The sequence below is a fragment of the Neophocaena asiaeorientalis genome, unplaced genomic scaffold (genome assembly GCF_003031525.2).
Source record: "Neophocaena asiaeorientalis asiaeorientalis breed wild unplaced genomic scaffold, Neophocaena_asiaeorientalis_V1.1 scaffold242, whole genome shotgun sequence".
NCBI lineage: Eukaryota > Metazoa > Chordata > Mammalia > Artiodactyla > Phocoenidae > Neophocaena > Neophocaena asiaeorientalis.
In genome coordinates this window covers 6,706,612-6,712,607 of record NW_020172451.1, presented here as the reverse complement: position 1 = coordinate 6,712,607, position 5,996 = coordinate 6,706,612, and the positions used below count along the sequence as shown (strand labels likewise).

At 53.2% G+C, this 5,996-nt stretch overlaps 1 pseudogene; it reads left to right on the top strand.

Moving 5' to 3' along the window:
• Positions 1-5,609, top strand: part of LOC112394612 (basic proline-rich protein-like) — a 13,054-nt pseudogene extending 7,445 nt beyond the window's left edge.
• Positions 5,610-5,996: the final 387 nt, after the last annotated feature.

Below are 5,996 nucleotides of genomic sequence, written 5' to 3'. Positions count from 1 at the left end.
TCGCGCGGGTGTCCCCTCATCGGCCGTGGTGGGTGTCGCGCGCGTCTCGCCGCTCGATCAGTGCCATCTTGGCCCGCAGCTCCCAGCCGTCCTGGGAGTGGCCGCGAGCCAACTTTCTGGGGAGTTGGTGGCCCGGAATCTCTCCTTGGGATTTCTGGAGTTCCCTGGAGCCGCCAAAGCCAGAATCGCATCTCAGTCAGCCTTGGGGAGCCCGCGGGCGAGGGCCCACTCTCCTCCCCGTAACCCGCTTAGTGGTGCCGGCTCCTGCCCGCCTAGCGTCCACCCGGCCCTCAGGCCTAGTGCTCTCAACGCCTCCGCCCCTTGGCGCCCCGTGTCCTTGGATGAATGACTTGGGCCCTCTTGGGACTGAGTTTCCTCCGCAATACAAGCAAGGAGTGAGGAGGCCCACCAACCTCACGTGTAAAATAGACGCTCACCAAACGCCAGCCGCCTTCGCCTGAGGCGGCATTAAAAAGCTGCCATGCCTGGCTGACTGGACCCAGGGTCCAGAATTAATTTGGAGATAAGGTGGAGGATTTGCGGTGCCAAGGCCTCGGGCCGTTCCCAGCCTTCTTTTGCAAATCTCATGTATGTTTTATGGAGCAAAGGAATGGTTGACATGTTTTTCTTTTTTTTTTTTAAAGAAAATCTCGGTTGTAAAACAACCAGAGATGTTTGTGCGGCCTGACCCACTGCTATCAAAAGTGAGAAGACCAGTGAGGCTAGGTTGTACTTGGAGTGGCTGTGATCCTCCCTCTGGCTCACCCAGAGCCCTGGCCAAATCCTCTCCCCACTCTGGGCCTCAGTTTACCGTTGGTACAATGGGAAGAAGAGTGTGGACTGGATGTCCCTGACGTTGACTAAAATTGCTGATTCTAAATTAGACCCCATCTGCCCTAGATGTTAAGGGGATATGTGGCTTCCTTTCCTGAAGCAACCCAACTTGAAAGTAAATTGGAATTGGAAGAAGAGGGTAGCAGGTGGAGGCTGATAGGAACCAGGTGTGGCCTGGGGGCCCAGTTTCAGTATATCTGAGGTCCATAGCTCCCCAGGGCCTGGCTCTACCCTTTCACCTCTCACCCCACCTAGACAGAGACATTAACGCTTTGCCTTGCCTTGGGCCACGCAAAGAGGGTCCTGGCTGTGGCAGCACCTGCCCCCAGCAAAGGGATCTAAGGTAAGGCCTGAGTTGGTTCTGGCACCCCAGGAGGATGTGGCGGGGGAAGGCAGTGATTTCTCCTGGCTTCTGTCCAATCACACAAAGTGGGGGCCGGCTCCAATGTGGGTCAGGGCTATTCCTGGAGACTTGATTCCCCAGCACCTCCTGCATGCCAGGCAGGGTGCCGGTCTCTTCTGGTCTCTTCCGGGGCAGAGCTGAACAGGCCGCCAAGCCCTGCCCTCTGGCTGTTCCCATTGTTCTATGAGTTTCATTTTCAAATTCTTTGGCACCAAGACTCAAAAGGCCAGTGCTAGCTTCTGCTTGAGTCAGAGCTACAGAGGGAAAGAGGGAACTCTCAGCACAGACCCATGTTTTCTGGACAAACACAGAAAGATGCATGAGAGCTTCCACTTGGTGTTGGGAGCACCCTCAATTTCTTGAGAGACTTCATGAAGAAAAGGGAAGCCCATTTCCTTAGAGTCTCCTGCCCCATCGTTCTTCCCTTCCTTTCCCTTCTTCCTCAGCTCATTCGGGTCTCAGACTAGGGGACCAGAACCTGAAATGGATGGTGACAAGCCATGCAAAGCCTCATGCAGAAGGGAAGGAATGCAGACAGATAACTGAAGTCCAGGCTCTTGTTTATTCCTGCCTCCTGTCCTGAGACTGACCCTACAGCCCCCTCCCCACCCCTTTGGACCCTGCCGGAACAATGGCTAGTTAACCTCCACCTGGAAACCTCCCCAGGCCAGCCTGGACCTCTTCACCCCTAACAGCCACTTTCCCTTTCAGTACCATTTGGAAAAAGAACATGTGTGGGCCTTATGACCAACAGATAGATTTGAGTTATGCTTGGGCTGTGTGGCCCTGGACTAGTCACTTCACCTCTCTGAAACTTGGTTTCCTCAGCTGTAAAATGGGGATAATATGACCTCACTCATAAGGTATTTTGGGAATCTAAAGAGAAATGTATAAAAAAGTCAGTACAGTACCAGGCAAACATAAGCAATAGCTACAGTTCTATGATGTGGACATACAAGCAGACTGAGGTTCAGAGAGGTTAAGTCACTGCTCAAGATCCCATAATGGCCAGAGCACAATAACTGGGAGCTCCCTCCTCTTTGATCACATTAGTGTCTTCTATTGTTCTCTCACTGTCTCATCTGTGAGAATCCTGTTTTTTTTTTTTTTTGAATTTTACAATTTTATTTAATACAGCAGGTTCTTATTAGTTATCCATTTTATACATATTAGTGTATATATGTCAATCCCAAGAGAATCCTGTTTTTCCTACCACAGTTTAAGGAAAGGACAGTAGATTAGTTGGGGGTGTTTTTGTTTTTGTTTTTCTTCTCTCTCTCTCTTCTAGTCCAGTCCACTCAAAAAATACATATTGAATTGAATCAGTGTTTTCAATTCCAGAAGCAAAATTAATCCTTTCCCTCCTCATCCAGCTCCGAGATGGCTTTTGGAAACCCTGTGTCACTCCCTTTATTACAAACTCCTCTGCCCTCCTCCAGGCGCCTGGGCCACTCCGGGATTACAAATGGAGCCTTCTGCCTCTAGGTCACTGATTCCGCTACCATCTGTCAGCATGGATTGATTGAGGAGACTGGCCCTGCTCGGCAGATCAGTGACTTGTGCGAAGTGAGCTGGGCTGTCGGTGCCTTCAGCGGCAGGCGGATGTCCTTCCTCTCACTCGCTGGCTCTCTTGAGCACAAGTACCGCCCTCACCTTAATCCTTCAGTGGCCCCAGCTCTCCTTCCTCGTAGGAGGGGCCTCCTGCTAACTCTAGCACGCCAGGAGGGAGGCCTCCTGAACTCGTGCTCACAATCCTTCAGGAGACAACTTACCAGAAAAAGCCTCTGCTTAACAGAGTGGGGAACCCCCCAAAGCGTCCGGCAGAGCCTGTCCCAAGCCAGGCACTTTTCCCATGCAAAGCACAAACCTAAGGGTGGCCTTCATTCCACACAGAGCACCTGCTGTGTGCTGGGCTGTAAACCCTGATGGAGGGAACACAGGGCCTCAGAATAAGTCTTTCTGGGGCAAGGGCAGGGCAGGCTCTAAGGCTAAGGGGGTGGGGAAGGCTCCACATAGAGAGTCCGGGAATACCAAGCCTTAGCCACGTGGGGACAGCCACCGCAGGTCCCAGGAGGGCTGTGTGCAGCGCAGGGCTAGGGGAACGAGAGATGAGGCTGCAGAGGTGGGCAGGGGTGGGGTCCTACAGGGCCTTGTATCTGTGACCCACTTGGCATGAACTGGTTCCACAGGGTCTCACAGTGACCTCTGCTCAGGAGATCTGCCCCTCAACCCTGCCTTCCACCTCATTCCTCCAGGCCCCAAGTCGTGGCTCCCTCCTCCTCAGCTCTCACTGGTCACACTGGGCTGCCTGTGCCTGTGTCTGCCTCTCCCGCAGGATCGTGAGTATTCACAGGGCAGACACCCCTGCTTCCCTCGGGTCTCTGGCATCCTCTGCAGGGTAAGGCACCATAACCACAAACATGATAACATGAATAATGACGATACAGCCCAGAGGAATCCAAGCTTACTGGGAACAGGCACTGTGTGTCTGTAGCGACATCATGAGGTTGGTACTGTTCTCATCCCGACTTTACAAACGGGACGACGAAGGGGCAGAGAGCTGAACAACTTGTCCCAAGTCACACAGCATAGATGAGGCCAAGCTGGGATTTGAACCCAGGTCTTCAGAGGTTGCACTCTTAACCACCAAGTTTCCCAGCACTGGGTAAACACTGGAAAGATGGATGGACACAGACAGTTGGTGGGTCCCAAAGTTTGCAGGTGGATAGGGAAACAGACTTGAGGGGACAGCAGGGTTGGCACCAGTCTCTCCCCACAAGTAACATGGTAAAGCCCTGGAGACTGGGCAGTTTGCAGGCGCTGGACCCGCAGACCCCATGCCTGGAAGACCCAGGCCTAACCGACAGCAGCAGGATGCATCAGCACACTCGGGACACTGGAGGAGATGCAGCTGAGCAACGGGAGGCCCCTGCTGCCTGGCCTCACAGAAGATCGCCCTTCAGCCCACTCAACACTCCTGCCACTAGCGCCTCAAGTCTCCCTGGGAAGTCCCTGGCATGGTGGCCCAGCACAGGTCACGGAGCTGGGAGTGTAGCCCGGTCTCACTGACCTGTGTCCTTTAGCAAATCATCCAGTGGCTCTGAGTCTCAGTTTCTTCATCTGGAAATTGGAATGCGTGGGAGGAGGGGCCGAGTGGTCTGCCTGCCTCCAGGAAGTCGGGTCCCTTACCTGGCTGACCCCATTCACTGCTCCCAACAACAGTGGGAGGCAGCGATTGTCATCTTCATTGTGCAGAGCAGGAAATGGACACACAGAGAGGTTAAGAGACTTGCCGGAGGTCACACAGCGAGCAAGCAGCAGAGCTGGTTTGAACTCAGGCTTCTGGCCCCCGAGCCCCCACTGAGTCACTTACAGCACTGCAGAGTGTTCAAGTGAAGATGGAACGATCTAACAATAGCAGTGACAAAGCCATGTCTAAGCACTTCACCTGCTCTAACATGCTTAGTCCTTACAACAGCTCTCCGAGGTGGGTACTATTATTACCTCATTCTGCAGATGAGGAAACTGAGTCACCAAACAGCTAGGCAGAGTTGGAATCTGCAACCAGGCAGGTCAGGCTGCAGAGCCCCTGCATCGCTTTATCACAAGAGAACAATAGGGAGGCTCCTTTCCATTGGGATTATTTCTGCTTGAAAGCTCAAGACTTTTAGCCCCATCACTGTTGGGCTCCATGGGAAGGCAGTGCTGCATGCTGAGGCATGCTGGGAAAAGACTTTGTTCCGTCCTGCTTTGTTGACATGCTCTTCATTTTAAGCCTGAAACCCCAGCTTCCTGTGAAGAATTCAAACCGTGGATAAAAATGTGGCCATAATACAGCCACTACATCCTGCGCCTCCAGTGTTCCCTGAGCTTGGGGCTCCGTGTGTGTCCTCACACTTAACCTTCACAACACCCAAGTAGCCCCCACTTCACAGCTAAAGAAACTGAAGCCCAGAATTGCTAACAAGATGCCCAGAGGCACACAGCTGCTAAGTGGTAGATCTGAGACTCGTCCCCAGGTCCTTCTTGAGAATCCTGGCTCTTCTGACCACAACAGCTGCACCCCCTTGGGATGCGCGGAGGTGGGTCTTGTTTGCTGGGCTTTGAGGGAAATGCTGCTGCTTATCGTCTGCCACAGGCTGGCTCCTCAGTGTCACAATTCCTGGGCCACAGGGAAAGCACCAGGACACAGGTGTGACAAGTGTGGACATCAATGTCCCCTCCACTCCATCTCTCCCTCCAGGGATTCAAGAATGGCTCCCCTGCCACCAAGGTGATTGTCTTCTGGAAGCAGTCATGCCCTGTGAGGTTCCTCATCACTGCCCTGCATCTCCCCGGGAGCTCACAGGATAACTCCAAGGCCCATGTGTGATTCCGGGGAAACAGAAAGCAGCAGAGTCAATGGATTCTCCAACTCCCAACTGGTCTTGTTGATTGCAGCCTCTTCTCCCAGCCCACCCATCCCTGCAGCAAACTCATTACAGTTTCCAGAAGCCAGCTTTGACCCTACTACCCCTGGCTCAGAGGTTGTTGGTGGGCCCCAAGGAGCTTCAGAATGCAAGTTAATTCTCATCCACCTGGAACACAAAGCCCTCGCCTGGCCCCAGCCACCTCTCCAAGCTTCTCTCACATGTCCCTTTCTGCTTCTTTGCCAAACCAAATGGGCTGTGTCCCTACCATGTGCCTGTCTGCTACCCAAAGCAGGAAGCCCTTCTCTCTTCCCTACAGCATGAAATTACACCCTCTTTCAAGTCTTACT